The following is a 21,252-nucleotide window of genomic DNA, read 5'->3' on the forward strand; positions in this document are numbered from 1 at the left end:
ATCATAACCGCACCCATGAATCCCGTAACCACACAGAGGAAAGCCGAATCAGAAGGCGCCCCAGACATAACTTACACCACCCCTTTAACAGTAACCCAGCTAAGGGACGCTTGTGAAAAGATCACTCCGTTCCTCCCCACCGCAGACCCCCACCAGTTTTTCGCTAAAGTAAAACAGCAGGCTACCATGTACGGCCTGGATGAGAGAGAGCAGGTTAAGCTCACCGTGCTGAGCTTAGACCAGAGTGTAGTGGCAGCCCTCCCCGACCCACAAAACGTGGCAGGAGGCAGCCTAGAGGAGATGCACACTGCCATTTTAGATGCCATCGGGTACAATAGAGGTGACCCCGTAGAAGGATTGAATAAGTGCAGGCAGAAGAGATCCGAACACCCCACAGCATTCGCAGGAAGGCTGTGGATTCATTTCAGCGCAGTTTTCGGACAGCTAGATAGAGCGCATTTAACCCGCGAAAACATGGTTAAGTGGACGCGCACAATTATCTCACACGCAACAGAAGCAGGACAGAGCGCTTGCAATAGTTACGACCCCTCAGAAGAGGCCCATAACGAAAAATGGGTCCTGAAAAGATTGTCCCGCGCTTGGGAGCAATCGCTTCAGGCAAAAGGAAAAGTTAGATCCCCAGAAGAGGCTCAGGCTGCTGCAGATATCCAAGCAGTCAGAGAGCACCAGAAGCCCGCATGGGTAAATGAAGGCAAGAGCAGCCCTCAGCAGAAAGGACAGGAATGCTATAACTGTGGACAGTTAGGGCATTGGGCAAAAGAGTGCCAAGCACCCCAGCGATCTCAGAGAGGCCAGCAGACAGGCACTCTGAACCGCAACAAAGCAAAACCCATCCACAATGTAGCAGTACAGTCAGGACCCACCAATGTGGACGAGACGAACTGACGGTGTTCGGGCTCCCCCACTTGGGTCTGTGACACACTATGGGACTCATCAGGGAGGCCCGTAGTCACGGCAAAAGTCAAAGGGAAGCCCATAGAGTTACTGTGGGACACAGGAGGATCCCGCACCACCATTAACTCCACAACCACGGCACACGCAGACACGTGGCCGACCACCTCCACCATCACACTTAGCGGGTTCACCGGACACTCGCAGCAGGGACACATTACAGCACCCATAGCAATTCAGCTAGGGAACATTAGCACAAGGCACCCCGTAGTTTTAGTAAATCTTCCCCGGACAGCAGAGCACATCCTGGGGATAGATTTTATGAACGCTCACAGCTTGTCGTTCGACCCAGTGAACCAGTGTGTCTGGCGAATGGCGAGATCAGACAGAGCCCCAGCCACCCTCACAGTAGGAGACTACGCTAATCGGATTAGCGCAGTGGGAGAGTACTCATTCGACCTGACTACACTCCACACCGACAGACAAATTAAGGCCCTACTGAACAAACACAGGACAGCATTTGCAAGTCACCGTCATGACTGTGGCAGAATGACTGGACAAGTTCATGTTACCGGACAGGACCCCCGACCGCAAAAGCAGTATAGATTTCCCCTCGAGGCAGAGGTGGAAATAGAAAAAGTTATAGGCAGCTTGTTGGACCAAGGTGTACTGAGAACGGTAGCCTCCACCAACAATGCCCCTATTTGGCCAGTGAGGAAGCCCGATGGATCATGGCGTCTGACCATCGATTATCGGGAACTCAATAAAGTAACCCCCGCAGTAGCCCCAACGGTAGCTACTAGTCCCGAGACCATGCTCAAGCAGGGTCTCAACGCCAAGTACTTCACGGTATTGGACATCAGTAATGGATTCTGGTCAATACCATTGGCAAAAGCGTGCCAATACAAATTCGCATTCACTTTTAAAACACAGCAGTACACGTGGACATGCCTCCCACAAGGATTCCACAATTCACCCTCCATTTTCCACCGACAGCTGGCAAGTGGATTAGAAAAATTTTCCCGACCCGAATGTCTGGTACAGTATGTAGACGACCTACTACTGCAGACAGACACAAAGGCAGAGCACATTTCGCTTCTGGCCGAACTCCTGGAACTCTTAACTGAAATTGGCTGTAAAGTTAACCCGAAAAAGGCCCAAATATTGGAAAGTAAAGTGATGTATTTGGGATCAGTCATCACGCACGGCAAACGCGAGATCGAATTCAAAAGAATTGATTCGATTGTCAAATTGCCCCTTCCCCAGAATGTATCAGCCCTCCGGTCGTTTTTAGGACTGGTTGGCTATTGTCGGAACCACATAGACGGATGCGCGACAAAAGCCGCCCCACTTTCAGACCTCCTTAAGAAAGGAGCCCCCTGGGAATGGCTTCCGCAGCATACAGGCGCTGTGGAAGAGTTGAAACGAGCCCTTAGTGCAGCACCCGCGCTGCTAGTCCCCGACCAACTTTCACCGTACGCAATAGAGGTAGCGAGCACCGATCTGACCCTCTCGGCCGTGTTGCTTCAGGAACGGCACGAGCAGCTAAGACCAGTGGCTTATGCCTCCCGACTGTTAGACCCGGTAGAACAAGGATTTTCAGCCTGTGAGAGGCACCTCCTTGCTGTCTTCTGGGCAGTGCAGTATTTCTCATACATCACCGGACTCAACCCCATTACTATTCTGACCGAACATACACCCACACAGCTACTACTAGACGGTCGACTGAAGGACGGTTCAGTTAGCCAGATTAGGGCAGCTAGGTGGACCCTACTTTTACAAGGACGGGACATTACAGTAAAACGGACACGCACACACACATACTTAGCAGACAACCTCCAATACCCCGGACAGCCCCATGACTGTGAAATTGTAGCTCCCCTGCATAACACAGGACCCTTTTTAGCAAAAACACCCTCCAGGAAGATAGGGAACCCGAAACAAAGCCCCCAGCCCACAGACACGTGTGGACCCTTGAGGATTTATGTAGACGGTTCCTCCACAGTTTTAAATGGTGAGCGTATCACAGGATGCGGCATCTATGTAGAGGACGCGCAGGGGCGCGCTCTCGAAGAGATAGCTCTTAAGTTACCAGGTCACTTAGGCGCGCAGGCAGCAGAGCTAGCAGCCATAGCGTACATAGTGGACCACCCCGATTCTTTCCCCAGCCCAGCGGACATATATTCAGACAGCTTATATGTATGCAATAGCCTAACAGATTTTCTGCCCCTGTGGAGGACACGAGGTTTTGTCTCCGCAGACGGAAAACCCCTTCCATCAGCCCCCTTACTCCAGCATATCCTAGAGAAAGCGAAGGACAGGACCTTCGGCATTATAAAAGTTCGCAGCCACCATAGGTCATCACCCCCTGGGAATGTAAAAGCCGACGCGTTGGCTAAGGCAGGTTCTAGGAGAGGACACTTATGGACCCCCCCAGCTAGCGCACCAGCTAGCGCCCCTGTGAGCGCAGTCCAAGTCCCACAGACTGATATTAAAGATCTCGTGGCAGCACAGAAACAGGACGGAGACCTCAGGGAGGTTTTCAAGGGAAACTTTGTGCCTGCTTACGAGCACTTTAAACACGCACTGACCACACATGAGGGTGTGATCATTAAGGACCAACTTTATGTGGTCCCACAGCAGGACAGGAATCAGATGATTGCCTTGTTCCATGACGGACACGGGCATCAGGGAATTGATGCAACAACGAGGCACCTCAGGCAACTCTGTTGGTGGCCTAATCTCAGGAATGATGTAACGCACTACATAGAGAATTGCCTGATTTGTGCTCAGAATAACCCGGAGCGGTATTCTAAGAAAGCACAACTTCGGCATACTCGCCCAGTTAACGGCCCTTGGACAAACCTCCAGATCGACTTTATAGGTCCATTGCCCCCTTGCAGGAATGGCTATAAATACGTTCTGGTGGTGATAGATACCTTTACCAAGTGGGTAGAGGCATTTCCCTCACGAACAAATACAGCAAAGACAGCTGCAAAGATCCTGACCCACCACATCTTCACGAGATGAGGTTTACCCCGAAGTATCGATTCGGACCAGGGATCTCACTTTACAGGACGGGTCATGAGGAACGTCCTGACAATATTCGGAATCAAACAGAACTTCCATATTGCGTATCATCCACAGTCCAGCGGGATTGTGGAGTGCATGAATCGGACCCTAAAAACTACCCTTAGGAAAATGGTTCAAGAGAATAATTCCACATGGGATTCAGTGCTCCCATTTGCACTTATGTTCATAAGGAACACTGTCTCCACATCGACAGGATACACACCACACACACTCATGACCGGACGCCCTATGAAAGGTACAGAATTCCTTTTAGGACTGGACATGACAAGCCCCGAAGTGACGGCCCTCACACATGAAAAGGCAGTTAAAGATCTAGTTGAGACTGTGAGGTCTGCACAGCTCGCAGCCGCAGTCCAGCTAGGGAAACGCCGACAGCAACGGACTGCCTGTTTCAATAAGACCGTCCACACCACAGAATTCCAGGTTGGGCAACAGGTAATGTTATCTGTTTATAACCCCAGCAGTTTTTTGGCTCCAAAATATTCCGGTCCCTACTCAATTTCGGACAAAATTAGCCCCTCCGTTTACAGAATAAAATATCCTAATGGGAAGACCGCGTGGTTCCATATAAACCAGTTAAAGGCATATGGAACACAGGCCAACCATGCTCACCATGTCCTGCTGGATGCAGCAGAACACTACACCCCGCCCACCAGAGACACTTTTCCACCATCCCCCTCACAGACCAGTTCATCAACGGACTCGCCCACGACTCCGCCCACAGACCACAACAGACCACGCCCCGACACGCCCACAAGCTGCCACAGCAGAGACAGCAGGACTGACACTGACTCTGAAGACAGCGACACCACACAGCCATACAGCCCACACTGCACCAACTACGACCCCGACTCCAGTGACCCCATGGAAGTCACCTACCTCAAATATCCAGAACCACCACCCAACCCCGACTACCCCGACAACACACTCGACACTACACAATGGCACAGGGACAATTCATACAGACTTGTCCGCAATGACGAGAGTGACCCCCGGTCACACAATTCCAAAATAGCATGCCTGATCCACACAAGGGTGTGGGATCCGGGAGAGCAGGACGACACGGTGTCTGACTCCCGACACGGCAACCCCTTTGTGACCCTGTTCACAGAGGCAGAATCAAAGTGAGGTGTCCAGATGATGCAAGATAGGAGTCGTTTGAGGGAAACGATGTCCTTTCTGATGGAACCTGCACGTATGTTTGTCTTCGTTTTATGTTTGTTTGTCTCAGGATTGTACATTGTTCAGCTGGAGGATGGACATCTTCTTTTCAGCTGAAAAGATTGTGACCACCTCACATACACGTTAGCTTGTCCGCAGATACTTTTGAGAACTTCGGTTTGATTGGAGATCTTTTCCAAAGTTGTAACACTTGTGACAGCCTGGTGAGCAGCTCACCGTATCGTCTAAAATATCTGAAGACCAGCTCATGTCCTCAGTTGGAGCATCTTGGCTCCCATGGTTTTTTTTTTAAGGTGCCCCTCTATTCGGCGAAATAGAGACTGCAAGTCATGGTCAACACATTCGTACCCGTTTTTTCCAGGTTACTCAGGCAGTGGACAAACGGCACTGAGGACCCGCCCTGTCTGAGAACCCACCCTTGGTCAGCCAAGCTCGGGTATGGCACAGCACGCCCTACCCGGGGATCCCATCCAACTCGTACCCGTAGCGGCCCATACGCAACTCATTCGGATGTTTGTTTCCAAGTTTGTTTTCATTTTACGTTAGGTAGCCCTTCGGCCGCCATCCCACATGCTATTTACATCCGGGAACATTCGGATGGTAAATCAGCAAAGCCTGCGAGACGGCTCGCAGAAGGAAGGATTGTTAGGTGTATGCTGGTCTTTAAATTCGCTTTTTGAAAAAAAAAAATGAGGGGAGTCACAGGGTGTGACTTAGCCAGTCATTTTAAAGGGTCAATTGGGTTTTGAAAGACAGATGCACTAACAAGTAAAGGTCTTAAACTGTGTATTGACAGATACTGTGCTTGATCCCAAAGGTTTCAAAGGACGAGACAGAAGTCGAAGCCAGGATTGTCAATACCGGAGGAAGAAGGAAGAGAAAGAAGAAGAACAGCAAAATGATGGAAGCCCACTTATTACTGTTTAATGTCATATGTATATGTGTGGAAACAAGACACGTTTCCCCCACAACCCCCACCGTAAATGTTAGTACAACAAACCCCCAGTGCTCAGCTCTGATCAGCGAGGTTCAGACCTGGTGTACTAAATTCATGACGTGGTACTCCATGTCCTACATAATCGAATCACTGTTGGTGATCGCGATCCTCATCGTCCTAGTGCAGACCCTCAGGTTGAGGAAATGGAAGAGGAGAGCCTCTCGTTCCAGCACCTCACCCATCTATAGAGTGCAATCCCCCATCTTCGGATTCCACCAAACCCCTCAACCCCTCACTGATTACAACACTCTGTAAATAAAATTCAGCCATGTATTATATTGTTCCATACTCGACTGCCGAGTTGGGAAGTGTGATGTTGTGGTGTGAATGGTTAAGATTTTAGAGTGATTAAATGTTTAAGTTAAGGTTAAGGTTAATAGTGATAGGTAGAGGTTCCCAATTGTAGTAATGCATGTCCCCTTTGACATAGGGCCAAGTAGAAATGTTAGTTAAAATTTTTTTTCTCTTCTTCCCATAGTTTAGAACAGAGTAGAACAGGAACTGGCAAGAGGTCAGAACACAAGGAAGGCAAAGTACATAGGTGATCCTTCACAATAGTATGATTGTGAGGATCACAAGGAGGGAATGTAGCCATGCTGGCCACGCAAAATGGACACTGAGCCAAACTAAAATGGAAGACTGCTGGGAAACAGACAGTTTAGCCAGAACAGCAGTCTGCAAAGAGCAGTTTGCATTCTGCAGCAGCAGAAACCAGTTTGGGCTCAGGTGAAAAGACCTTAGCTAGGTGCAAATGGCAAAACGCTTTGCATGCTAATGAGGCCATCAGACTTGAACACCCACACAATAGATACATTTGGTTCTGAATGGACACATTCTAATCAAGACCCAGACATCGAGGCACCAGAAACCTCCAAACAAAAGGACATAAGAAACGCCCCCTCCATCACGGAGACCCCCTCGCATTGGGGAATTAATCCAGTATCGATAAGAAATTGATCCAATAGGTAGAGCCCGCCCGAGAAGAGGGAAGGACAATGGAACCCCTATAAAGATAGGGACCTCGTGTTGTCCGGTCTGTTAAACCCGTGCTCCGGCTCTGACTGACATCTCGCATCCTGACTCCAGCCGTTGAGCACCAGCCGCCGAAACCGTAAGTTCAACGCTCGCTACGCGATCCAAGCCCACTAGACTCCCAAGTACCAGAACGCTTGCTGAAGGCTGCAGACAAAACCAGGACGAAGGCCTCGTTCTCTGACCTTGCCTGTTCCTGTTAGATAAGTATTCTGTTTGCTTAAGTTTAGTTATAGCTTAGTCTCTTAGTGTGCATGAGTATTTATTATAACTGTATAATAAATATTGATCGTTTGAACTTTACTAATCGGTGTATCGTCTTTATTACTTTGAACTTGACCTTGGAATACTTGTGACGTTGCCTATACGGCAACTGGCGACTCCAGAGCTAAATAATTACATAGAACAGAGCCTAGCAGTGTTAAGCACACGTCGAACTCGGAGGCGTGTTAATACACTCCAATAAACGCGTTTTACGCCCATAGTAAAACGTGCAACAACTGACATGTCCAATGGTCCCTGGGCTAGGACACAAGCAGTGTACGCTGCAGCGCTTTTGGTTATCCAAATAAACTGCAGTTCAAATGAAGCCTGGCCTTGGTGGCATGGCTACACTTTCCAAGCCCACCTTGTTATGGCTGTTCAAAATTTTATATGCTTCAATCAAGACATCTCTCACTCTTCTAAACTCCAGTGGAAACAAGCCAGTCTGCCCAACTATTCATCATTTCAGGTGTCAGCTCTACTCTGAATCGATGTTAGATGTTAACATCTAACAGACATTAGCTACATGCATGTAATGCCTCCATAAAGGTGGAGGCTGGCATGCTTCACATCAGAAACATGTGAAAACACAGTGGATGCCATTTTGGATCTTTCATAGCATCCAAATAACAAACACCACCAAGCCCAATTTCTCACCCAAAGGGGGGAAATTTATGAATGTAATAAGAACATAAAAACTAGGAGCAGGAGTAGGCCATCTGGCCCCTCGGGCCTGCTCCGCCATTCAATAAGATCATGGCTGATTTTTTTGTGGGTTTAGCTCCACTTACCTGGCTGCTCTCCGTAACCTTTTATTCCTTTACTGTTCAAAAATCTATCTACCTTTGCCTTAAAAGCATTCAACGAGGTAGACTCAACTGCTTCGCTGGACAAGGAATTCATTTGGGTGAAGAAGTTCCTCCTCAACTCAGTCCTAAACTGCTCCCCATTATTTTGAGGACATGCCCTCTCGTTCTAGTTTTACCCGCCAGTGGAGACAATCTCCCTGCTTTCCTATCTATTCCCTTCATAATTTTATATATTTCTATAAGATCCTCCCTTATCCTTCTAAATTTTAATGAGTATTGTCCCAGTCTATTTAGTCTCTCCTCATAAGCTAATCTTCTCAACTCTGGAATCAACCTAGTGAATCTTCTCTGCACCCTCTCCAGTCTCAGTAAATCCTTTCTCGAGTAAGGAGGTCAAAACTGTACATTGTACTCCAGGTGTGGCCTCACCAGCACCCAAACAGCTGCACCATAACCACCCTGTTTTTAAACTCCATCCCTCTCACAATGAAGCACAGAATTCCACTTACCTTCTTAATTACTTGCTGCACCTGCAAACCAACTTTTTTGCGGTTCATGCACAAGCACAATTTTAAAAAATTTAAATAAAAGTCCATTTTGCCGTTATTCCTACCAAAATGGATGACCTCACATTTATCAACATTGAACTCCATCTGCCAGACCCTTGCCCACTCACTTAAACCATCTATGTCCCTCTACAGACGTGTAGTGTCCTCTGCACACTTGGCTCTACCACTCATCTTCTGTGAACTTTGACACATTACACTTGGTCCCCAACTCCAGATCATCTATGTAAATTGTACACAATTGCAGACCCAACACTGATCCCTGAGGCACACCACTAGCCACTGATCGCCAACCAGAAAAACACCCATTTATCCCCACTCTTTGCTTTCTGTCAGTTAACCGATCCTCTATCCATGCTCATACATTACCTGTAACACCATGTGCCTTTATTTTATGCAGCAGCCTTGTGTGTCACCTTTTATGGAGCCCATTACAGCAGGAAAAGTGATGCACCAGGGTGACTCAATTCGGTAGAATGTGAAATTTCAATTTCTGGATGGCAGCTTGAGATGCAGTGATACAACCAGCTGTGTGTTTGTGGTGTCAAAATATGTTCTAAGCTGTGGCAGGTTGATATTGCCATATATTTGTATGCCATGATTACTCATTAATGTAAAACAGTTTCAATAAAGTCCCACCCTATGGATAAAGTCAGCCAGGCACAAGAATCTTGTGGCACTCGGTTCACAATCAGTTAATGGTGGTAGGTGGTGTGCATCAGTCGTCTCGGTGCCATTGTAACTCTGTGATACAAGGTAGTGGGTGTTGAAAGATTGGTGTTTAGGTACAGGGAGATGCGGTGGAGGGAAGGGAAGGTAGACAGAGATTGGTGTTCATGTGCAGGGTAGCTGCAGTGGGGGGAACAGCCTCACATCGTGGGTGTGGTAGTCCTGTAAGAAGTTGGGGTTGGATGGATCAAGCAGGGATTCAAAGTGTTGAAGGCTTGGAAGGGTGGAGTCCGTGCTGTTTATGATGGTGTCTGAAGAGTTGAATTGCTTGGTGGCAGAGGGGACAGCCACAGTCAAAGGGAGAAGTTGGACTCGGTATGGGGGTAGCTCCCGAGTCAGAAACAGGCATCGCAAGGTCTCAAGCGGTGGGTCATGGGCATTAACAAAAGCATGGAGGAGGATAATGTGAGGGGTCAGGGTGAGCTTTGGGATAGTGATTAATGTAGGCAGGAGCGGGTAGAGATAGCATATAAAGGTAAATGATGATAGGGTCCAGGATAATAGTGGGAGGTCCAGGGGTAAGAAACAGGAGAGAAAAGGTGACATTGCCTGGGTCAAAGGGTGATGGGGCAAGCATGAGAGGGACTGGGGGAGGGTAAAAGGTACTTGATTGGGTTTGGAATGTAATAAGCACCATGATCTGTGACTCGCTGAAATCACGCACCTAAATTATGCAGATTGAACTGAGAAGAAGGAAATTTTGGGTGGATAGAGTTTGTGTTGTGCACAATTGATTGGTTAAAGGGACTCTCGAATAATTAGTTAAATGGATGAGAACCATGGTTGAGCATTCTCTTAAATGTATGTCTGCCTCCTTCACAGAGTGCAATTTTGTATCATAACCATGGCTCTCATTCACCCAATATTCCTGCAACCTTGGGAACAGGCAAGGAGAATTAGAAGAAGCTCTTGCTGTTCAACAGAGGTGTCAAGGCCAATAGCAGACAGCAACAAAGGCTTTGTTGAAAATGGGCACTGGCGCGTAAACACATCTAGAGGATAAGAACAAACTACCTCCAGATATCAGAGAGGTGATGTCAGAGGCGCCTCACGAAGTTGCAGGAAGTGGGCATGGAAGCAAGCCAAATTGTTTATGAAGAAGTACAGTCATGTGGATTTTGTGGAAATCCCATTCCAGTGCATCTCAAGGTTACAACAATGCTCAACTTCTTTATCTGCATTAAGCATGACAGATAAACATGTAGTATCAAACAGGAGACCACATTAATGCATAAAGGAGATGACCAATGTCCTATTGAGTTCTGCCAATGATTTTATCCACTTCACCTTCGATGAAGACAGTCAGTCTGCAAGGTCAACCGCCTTTGGTATCACTGCTGTGTTCCCTCGAGTGCAGGGTGTCATCAACTGCACTTGTGGCCATAAAACTCCCTGGGAACAATCAATTCAATTTGCAAGTTGTGAAATGTTCCACTACATGAATGTAGAACTAGAGTGTGAACACAAGAGAAGAATAATACAGGTCAAAGCTCATTTCCCAGATGTTCACATCATCAGGCTGCTTAAATTGTGCTACTGCTGCCTTGACCAGTCTGGACGGGCTCTGCGATACACAAGCAGAGAGTGTCAGAAGTAGGAGTGATCTTCTGTGCAGTGCATAACCTGGCATACTGAGAGTCGAACTGAGGGTGCTTAGTGGCAGAGGTAACAGTCAGAGTCAAAGGGAGTACTTAGGCTCAGTACATGGGACAGGTCCAGAGCCAGGTACAGGTGTTGGCAGATTTCAAGGGGTGCATCACGGGTGTGCACACCATTAGGCTGCTTAAAATGTACTTTTCTGCCTGAACTGTTCCTCCTCTAGTGCATTTGGCCCTCTTGCTGTTGTGGGTCAGCATGTCCTGCATGACAAAATGCAGGGTTAGTGATATATCAAGTGATGTCAACCCCCTTGTGTGCATGCAACCTCGTCACACACAGAGGCCTAATTTGAAACATTACATCAAAGTACACACAAAAAGGAAAACCTCCAGATGCTTTGGTTTCAATTGACATGCAGCACTGAGACTGATACCACATTCATTCTTCTGGCATGACTGCCATTCACACATATGCACTGATGATCACGCAAGAGACTCTTGCTGGAAATGCAGCACCGACACTTACCCTTGGGGATCAGAGCAGGTAACTGGCCTGTTTACTGCAGTGGGTGACCCCACTGTTGCTCACCTCCCTTGCCATCTCCGTCCATCCCAGCATGGTCTGGTGGGAGAACTTTCTTACACCATCTTCAGTTAAAGGTACCTCCTGCCTTTTCCTGATGACCTGGAGGAGAACAGATGCACTGATGCATTACCGAACCACAAGGCTCGGCTGTTGCAAAGGTTATGCTATTTTCATCCAGCAGTAGAGTATTCTGGCAGTGATGACAAGCCTCTCTGTTTGAGTAAAAGGCTCTACCAGACCGTACCTAGATTCCGCTGCTACTAAATGGCACATGTTTTCATACACACCGCTAGCTCTTCGATTTTTAATGATAATGGCATGGGAAAAGGCAAAGAGAGAGAGAGCGGAAGTGACGATGGCAGGAATGAGACACTGTTGACAAAACTCTGGCCAACGTGTCTCAGACTATTCCTGTTGGAATTTGAAAGGTCTTTCATTTCTGACTAGGTTTATTATTTTTATTATCCACTTGTGAACTGTTTCCATCCTTCTACTATCATTTTGAATTGTGTAACGTCTCAACTAGATGGTGTGCTTTTGTCGCCAACTCCATTTCCTTTCAAAATTTGGTTAATTGTTTTACATTACTTACAATCTGACAATATGAGTTTAGTCCCACAGCTCACTCTATCCAACATATAAGATGCAAAATTGGACCAATGATGTGTGGGTTCGATGGATTGGTCATGCTAAATTGCCCGTAGTGTATCCAAAGTTTAGATGGGGTTACAGGGATAGGGTGAGGCAGTGGGCCTAGTTTGGGTTCTTATTCAGAGGGTTGGTGCAGACTCGATGGGCCGAATGACCTCCTTCTGCACTGTAGTATTCTATTCTATGATCAAATTAAGAGCAATGCAGTATGGACTTGCCTATGGAAACTGCAAAAGTAAAAAAACAGTATTGGGAGAAGCCTGAACCACTAACATATTCATTAGAAAATGAGACGGTGTACCATTACATGAATTTGCAAACTTACCTGCCAGGTTGTCTTGTTCAATAACATCCAAAGTCAGATTTCCACATCCTATTATTTATGATTTTTTTGCCTCACTGATGTTTAGATTCCACCCAATCTGCTATATTTCGATGTATCGTCAGGGCACTGCATTTGTCATTCTTCATACTTGTCAATCTGTTTACTAATCAGAATCACTATCTTGTGAATGCTGGGCTGCGACACCATGTAGGTAGGGGTTATTTGTGTTGTGTAATTAGAGCTTTCTGTCAGTACACTGATAAATATGAAACTGCGTGTGAGATTTCTGCCCAGCTAAATTGGATTATATCTTCCAATTTATTTCAGAAAGCTTTTGAGTTTACTCGTCCGCTCACAGTTCACGTTTTAGCTGTCTTCACATCAGACAATGTTTAATTAAAATTTCATGCGAGTGCTGCCTGCGAGTATGCGCCCTATGTTTACATTGGCAAATCAAGGATTCCTTACCATGGCGGGGTACTCATCAGTCCAGGTTTTTGTATCTGTCACAAGGATAAGGAGATTGCCAGCAACAACGAATAAGATGGGGAAACGGGGAAGTTAGAAAGAAAAGGGACAGGAAAAACGAAAATAAAGACATCAGGTGGGAGAAACCACAGGAACACACAACCTGGGGGGGGGGGGCGGGGAGGAGAAAAGACTGGAGGGACACAAAAGGGACAATGTGGGAGGGAGGAACACCCAATCATAGGGGGTAAACAGCAGAGGTTGATGGGGGAAGAAAAGAAAGGGGGAAGGGGGGAAGGGAAGGGGAGGGGGGGGGGTGAACCCCCTCCCAAAAAACGATCGGGGGGGGCAGAGGGTCAGGGAGGGGCAGGTTGGGGGGAGGGGGTCCACACGCCAAGCCAGGTGGCGGCAGAATGTAAACGGGAAATTAAGAGAAGGAAAAAACAAACCTTTATTGTACAGTGAATAAACACAACCAGCAATGTACATAACTGTTTATAAAGTTATAAAAAAGATTTTTAAAAAAGGATAAGTAGATTGAAACCAATGCTTCAAATGCTAAGTGCTGTCTCACAGATAACAATGCCCCGAATCAGTTGTAAAAGAAGCTCAATATAAAATAAGCATTTTCTTTACTCATTAATTTCATTTTTGTCATTTAAGTTGATTTATTTTTCCTCTATTTTATTTGTTCTTAGTAAGAAGTCTTACAACACCAGGTTAAAGTCCAACAGGTTTGTTTCAAACACGAGCTTTCGGAGCACGGCTCCTTCTTCAGGTGAAGAAGGAGCCGTGCTCCGAAAGCTCGTGTTTGAAACAAACCTGTTGGACTTTAACCTGGTGTTGTAAGACTTCTTACTGTGCTCACCCCAGTCCAACGCCGGCATCTCCACATTATTTGTTCTTCACCACATTGGTCACAGTATGTCCTCTGACTGGAACAACAGGATATTATTGTTAAAGCAATGGAATAGCAGCATTATTTATTGATCACCCGTTGGGATGCATAATTCATGAGGATTAGTCGAACATTGACCATTGTCTTTCTCTGCTCAAGGTGGCACATCTAACTCTGTGCAGTGTTAAACTGAACAGCCAAAAGGACAATAGATACAATTCATTTAATTGAGTTCAAGTCACAAGAACGCAGTGATTTGAATTGATGACTCTGTGGCTGGGAGGTAAGTAATAATCCACTTAACTAATCATGCTGTGTGGAGAAATAAGTTCAAGATTGTCAGCCTTATGGAGTAGAATTTGTTCAATTATATATTCTTTGCCAGAGGTGCTATGAAGAATGAACATATCTGTAAAGATTTTTATAGCATGTCTTGATAAACATTATTTGCATGTGCAAATATGTTTCATTATTAAATGCCAGCGAGGTACAACGTACATATCAGCAGGTTCCAGAATTGAAATGAAATGAAATCGCTCATTGCCACAAGTCGGCTTCAATGAAGTTACTGTGAAAAGCCCCTAGAGTGAGTAAGCCGGCTGGGAGGGATCTTTGATTATGCTGCTGGCTTTCCTCAGGCAGCGGGAAGTGTAGATGGAGTCCATGGATGGGAGGCAGGTTTGTGTGATGGACTGGGTGGTATTCACGACTCTCTGAAGTTTCTTGCGGTCCTGGGCCGAGCAGTTGCCATACCATGCTGTGATGCAGCCAGATAGGATGCTTTCTATGGTGCATTTGTAAAAGTTGGTAAGGATTAACGTGGACATGCTGAATTTCCTTAGTTTCCTGAGGAAGTATAGGCGCTGTTGTGCTTTCCTTGTGGTAGCGTCGACATGGGTGGACCAGGACAGATTTTTGGAGATGTGCACCCCTAGGAATTTGAAACTGCTAACCATCTCCACCTTGGCCCCGTTGATACTGACAGGGGTGTGTACAGTACTTTGCTTCCAGCTCAATTACCAGCTCTTTAGTTTTGGTGGCCTTGAGGGAGAGATTGTATTCTGACTCGTCGTTATTCGATATCCGTCCCACTATTCGTAGAATTTACAGTGCAGAAGGAGGCCATTCAGCCCATCGAGTCTGCACCGGCTCTTGGAAAGAGCACCCTACCCAAGGTCCACACCTCCACCCTATCCCCATAACCCAGTAACCCCACCCAACACTAAGGGCAATTTTGGACACTAAGGGCAATTTATCATGGTCAATCCACCTAACCTGCATATCTTTGGACTGTGGGAGGAAACCGGAGCAGCCGAAGGAAACTCACACAGACATGGGGAGAACGTGCAGACTCCACACAGACAGTGACCCAAGCCGAGAATCGAACCTGGGACCCTGGAGCTGTGAAGCAATTGTGCTAACCACAATGCTACCGTGCTCCCCACTATGGTCGTATCGTCAACAAACTTGGAGATGGAGTTGGAACCAAGTTTTGCCACACAGTCGTATGCGTACAGGGAGTAGAGTAGGGGGCTAAGTACGCAGCCTTGCGGGGCCCCGATGACTATTGTGAAGGAGGTGTTGTTGTTCATTCTTACTGATTGTGGTCTGTTGGTCAGAAAATCGAGGATCCAGTTGCAGAGTGGAGAGCCAAGTCCTAGGTTTTGGATCTTTGATATGAGCTTGGCTGGGATTATAGTGTTGAAGGTGGAGCTGTAGTCAATAAAAAGAAGTCTGATGTAGGAGTCTGTGTTTTCGAGATGCTCTAGGGATGAGTGTAGGGCCAGGGAAATGGTGTCTGATGTGGACCGGTTGCAATGGTATGCGAATTGCAGTGGATCATGGCGTTCTGGGAGTATGTAGGTGATGCGTTTCATGATCAACCTCTCGAAGCACTTCATTACGATTGATGTCAGGACCACTGTATGGTAGTCTTTGAGGCACGTTGCCTGGTTTTTCTTTGGTACCGGTATGATGGTGGTCTTCTTGAAGCAGGAGGGGACCTCGGAGTGGAGTAGGGACAGGTTAATGATGTCTGTCACTACCTCTGTCAGTTGGTCCACGCAGGCTCTGAGTAAATGACCAGGGATCCCGTCCGGGCCCGTCGCCTTCCGAGGTTTCTCTTTCAGGAAGGCTGATCTGACTTCGGAAGCTGTGATGGTGGGTATGGGTGAGTTATGGGCTGCTGGGGCACTCGACAGCAGATTGTTAGTTACCTACTCGAACCGAGCATAGAATGCATTGATTTCATCGGGGAGGGGTGCACTGCTGCCAGAAATACTGCTCGGCTTCGCTTTGTAGCCCGTTATGTTGTTTAGTCCTTGCTACAATCGCCGAGAGCCTGTCTGTGACTCTAGCTTAGTTTGATATTCTCTCTTGGCATCTCGGATGGCTTTGCGGAGGTCGTACCTGGATTTCTTGTATATGTCAGGGTCGTCTGCCTTGAACGCCTCAAATCTATCCTTCAGTAAGGAGTCAATCTCGCGATTGAGCCAAGGTTTCTGGTTAGGGAATGTACGTACTACTTTCTTTGGCATGCAGTCGTCCACACATTTGCTGATGAAGTCTGTGACGGTGGTGGCGTACTCATTTTTTTTTTTTTATAAATGTTTTTATTCAGTTTTCGTATTTTATATTGAACAAATTACAAATTGTTAGGAGAGAGAAAAAAAAAACAAACAAAAACAAACACGCAAAAATTAACATACATATTTACAGGTAAGCATCTTCGTAGTAGTAACTGCGCCCCCCCCCCCCCCCTCCCCCCCTCAACATGTTTATTTAGCTTGGTTTTGGGCCTTAGCTAGCCATCGAACCCCCGTAACGAACCTGTAGCCCCCCCCCCCCCTCCCGCTACCTTCCCCCGACTATTCTTCCTCTTGTACATTGGCCACAAATAGGTCCCGGAACAGTTGCATGAATGGCTCCCACGTTCTGTGGAAGCCGTCGTCCGACCCTCGGATGGCAAATTTGATTTTCTCCATTTGGAGAGATTCCGAGAGGTCGGACAGCCAGTCCGCAGCTCTGGGCGGTGCTGCTGACCGCCAGCCAAACAGGATTCTACGGCGGGCGATCAGGGAGGCAAAGGCAAGGGCATCCGCCCTCCTCCCCAGGAATAGATCTGGCTGTTCTGAAACCCCGAAGACCGCCACTATCGGGCATGGCTCCACCCTCACTCCCACCACTTTGGACATTACCTCGAAGAAGGCTGTCCAGTACTCCACGAGTCTGGGGCAGGACCAGAACATGTGGGCGTGGTTGGCCGGGCCTCTTTGGCACCGTTCACATCTGTCTTCCACCTCCGGGAAGAACCTACTCATACGGGTTCTTGTTAAGTGGGCTCTATGTACCACTTTTAGTTGCGTCAGGCTGAGCCTTGCGCACGTGGAGGTGGAGTTGACCCTATGCAGTGCTTCGCTCCAGAGTCCCCACCCGATCTCCATCCCCAGGTCGTCCTCCCATTTCCTCCTTGTTGCGTCCAGTACGGTGTCGTCCCTATCTACCAGTCGGTCATACATGTCACTACAGTTCCCTTTCTCTAGGATACTTGCGTCCAGTAGGTCTTCCAGTAGTGTCTGTCGTGGCGGTTGTGGGTACGTCCTTGTCTCCTTTCGTAGGAAGTTTTTGAGCTGCAGGTAATGTAGCTCGTTCCCCCCAGCTAGCTGAAATTTCTCTGTCAGTTCGTCCAGTGTTGCGATCCTGTCGTCCGTGTATAGGTCCCTGACTGTCAGTGTCCCCCCGTCCTGCCTCCACCTTTTGAAGGTGGCGTCGGTCAGTGCTGGTTTGAACCTATGGTTGTTGCAGATGGGAGCCCTGTTCGACATTTTGGTCAGGCCAAGTTGCTGCCGCAGTTGGTTCCAGGATTGGAGGGTGGCTGTCACCACTGGGCTGCTGGAGTGTTTTTTGGGTGGGGATGGGAGTGCTGCCGTGGCGAGGGCCCGGAGGGAGGTTCCCATGCAGGAGGCCTCCTCCGCACGCACCCACTCAGCTTCTGGCTCCTGGATCCATCCCCTTACTCGCTCGGCTGTTGCTGCCCAGTGGTAGAATTGTAGATTCGGGAGGGCTAACCCTCCCCTGGTTTTTGTTTTTTGTAAGACCTTCTTTGGGATCCTAGCATTTTTACCCCCCCATACGAACGCCATGATGAGTTTGTCCAGCGCTTTGAAAAAGGCCTTGGGGATGTAGATCGGAATGGATCTAAACAGGAAGAGGAACCTGGGCAGTACGTTCATTTTGATCGTCTGAACTCTCCCCGCGAGGGAGAGCGGGAGTGTGTTGGTGGCGTACTCATTTAACTTGGTCACTGAGACGCTTAAAAGACAGGAAGTTAAAGTAGATGTACTGGAGCAGGTTGAGGAAGGAAGTAGTTCGAGACATTAACCTAGTGGGGAGATGTTTACATTTCTGAAAGTTCTTCCAAAATTTGAGTAAAAGGATGTGGAAGCTTTTCTTTAAAAAGGTAGTTAAACAAATGGAATGACCTGAATAAATTTCAACATTACTTTTACAATGAAGGCTGGTACAGACAGCTACTGAGTTGGATGCATCATTGTCGGAAGAGGTATCTGTAGATCATGATATAGTCAAGAAAGCAATCCTAGTGTATATGAGTTGGTCCCTGAGGCATAGAGGCGGAAATTTCAAAACGCAGGAAAATAGCCTGGACAAACACATATTGAATTTGCAAGGGTGAAGCAAAATCATTTTGATTGCTGGATACGGGCATTAAAGAGAGACCAGATTTGTTTCCATCACCCTTTTAAACCAGAGAAGGAAAGAAGGTGGAAAAAAACAAATAGTCAGGGAAAAGATGGAACAGTTGGGAATGAAGAGGAAATGTCACCTCAGATCGAAAGGGAAGGTGCTAAGGGTGGAAGTGACATTCAGAGAACGAAGTGTTTCCATTGTAATAAAGTGAGACATGTGAGGGCAGATTGTTGGAAATTAAATGGAAGACTAATTGCAATAGTATGAAAGGAAGCATCTGAAAAAGAAACGGCTGCTCAAACTGCAGCAGTGGTGAAGGTGAAATATGCTCTTTCAGAGTCAGTGAGAAAAGGGGGATAGACCTTAAGATAGTTCAGATAATTATTTAAGTATTGGAGACGTACTGGAGAAGGGAATCAAGATATTGGAGATTCAGGATGTTTTGTTCCAAAGGGAGAAGGTTTCCCTTACTCATCCAAGAAAATATGTAAACAAATTAAAATTTTGAAAGTTACAGGAGCAGATCAATCATTGATGATAGCTGATGACACAATTTGTATTCCAGGAAGTTCTATGAAGGAAAAAGTATTAATAAGGGATATTACATGAAGGGATGACCTGTTTCTTTGTGTCAAGGTAATTTAAGAATTTTGTAGATTGAATTGTTATCATGGGAAATTTCCTATTGGAGGAATAGATTTCATCCTTGGTAATAACTTCGCTTGCGGAGACAGTAATGTGATGACAACTGTATTGCAACAGCCAGTTGATCATGGTGATCTTAGCAAACTTTTGAAAACTACTGTGGAGGAAAATAAGACACATATTACAGATAGCAATCAATTATTGAAAAATCTGATTAATACAAAAAATCAACTTTCAAGTATGAAACTGGAGTTTGCGAGTGAAAAGAAGAGAACTGATGAGAACAATTGAGAATCAGACAGGAAAAGTACAACTTTTGGCTGAGGATTTGAACGATCAGACAGGAAAAGTACAACATCTGGCTGAGGATTTGAACGATCTAAAGGATAAACTTGAAAAAGCAAACCTAGCAAAGATTGATCTTCAGTTAAAACTTGGTGAACTTCAAGCATCAGAAGTATTTATGAAGTATCATGGGAAATGCCTTGAAAAAGAAAAAGGGGTCTGGTCAAACAAAATAAGTGGTTAAAGCAGAATTGAAAAGCAAACCGAACAAACTGTTAGAACATTTTTGTGAGAAGAACATGGAGATTTTTGAACTTGAAAGCAAAACAGAGGAAATGAAGAAGAAGATGGATGGTACAGTTTCGCAATTCGAAAGTTATTCCTGTGACTAAAAACTAATTGTTGAATAGTGAACAAGTTGAGCAGATAACTTATCCAAGTAATTGACGTATCAAAGTCAGTAATGGACAATAAGAAAATCACTGAAGTACCTGCAGAGTTTGAAAGTACGGATTGTCAACCAGAAGTACTGACATTGCAAAATGATCTTTCTGAGTCAATGACCAGATACTCTGATTTAAACAGGCTTGTTAGTGATATTGCACAAAATGTAGCATTTGGAAGAAAGGCAAGTGAGCAGATGCCAAAGACCATTCAAACTCTACTGAGAACTGGACTGAGATAGATCAGAAATTATGTGAAAAAGTCAAAGGATTCGAACGAACTATGAAACTCCAGAGAGGAAGTGATTGACATGGCTCAACACTGAATTGAAAAGAACTTGTTTGAAATGGAACTTGGAGAAACAATGACTAAGACATTGTAATTCTATAGTACGATATGTAATTGTGAACTCATTGTGAACTAAGAAAACTGTTTTTGTATGATGTAAGAACTTTCATGATTAGACAGTTGTCATGTTAAGTTTCGAACATCAACTGAGAACATCACGATACATCAGCTCTATAATTAGTTTGTGGCCATGCCACAGTGGCTCCTGAATCATGCCAGTGACTGGGAGTTGGACACCCCCTACACTGTAGTGTGGGGTGTTTGTCTTTCAGCTGCCTTGGAGCCACTGCTACTTCTCCGATAGGACTGTCGCTCTGGCACATGAATTTAAATTAAAGTTGGTAGATGGACGGTCACGGAGATGTCTGTGTTCTAGAAGCAAAAGCTGCATCATCTGCTGTCACCCATGAAGAAAGGGTGTGCGTCTTCTGTGTCGGTTGGCCTTAACTTTGTGGATGACTCTCGGATTGCCGATGTACTGCGGAGGTCATGACTGGCACAGCTTACTGAAGTGTCACGATCTGTGGCAGTGGACGCATGTGACAGCACTCGCGGGGCATTGTCTTTTCTGCGAGTGGGCTTTGCACCGCAGCACTGACATAGTCGTTCGGCTGGGTGGTTGGATGATGGTTTATCCTGGCTTGGATGTTGCCTGCACTTGCGTGGCTTTTACCTGCTATGTGAAGTCCTGTATCCTTGCAGCATAGTCCAGC

Source organism: Scyliorhinus canicula, chromosome 14 (genome assembly GCF_902713615.1).
Source record: "Scyliorhinus canicula chromosome 14, sScyCan1.1, whole genome shotgun sequence".
Classification (NCBI taxonomy): domain Eukaryota; kingdom Metazoa; phylum Chordata; class Chondrichthyes; order Carcharhiniformes; family Scyliorhinidae; genus Scyliorhinus; species Scyliorhinus canicula.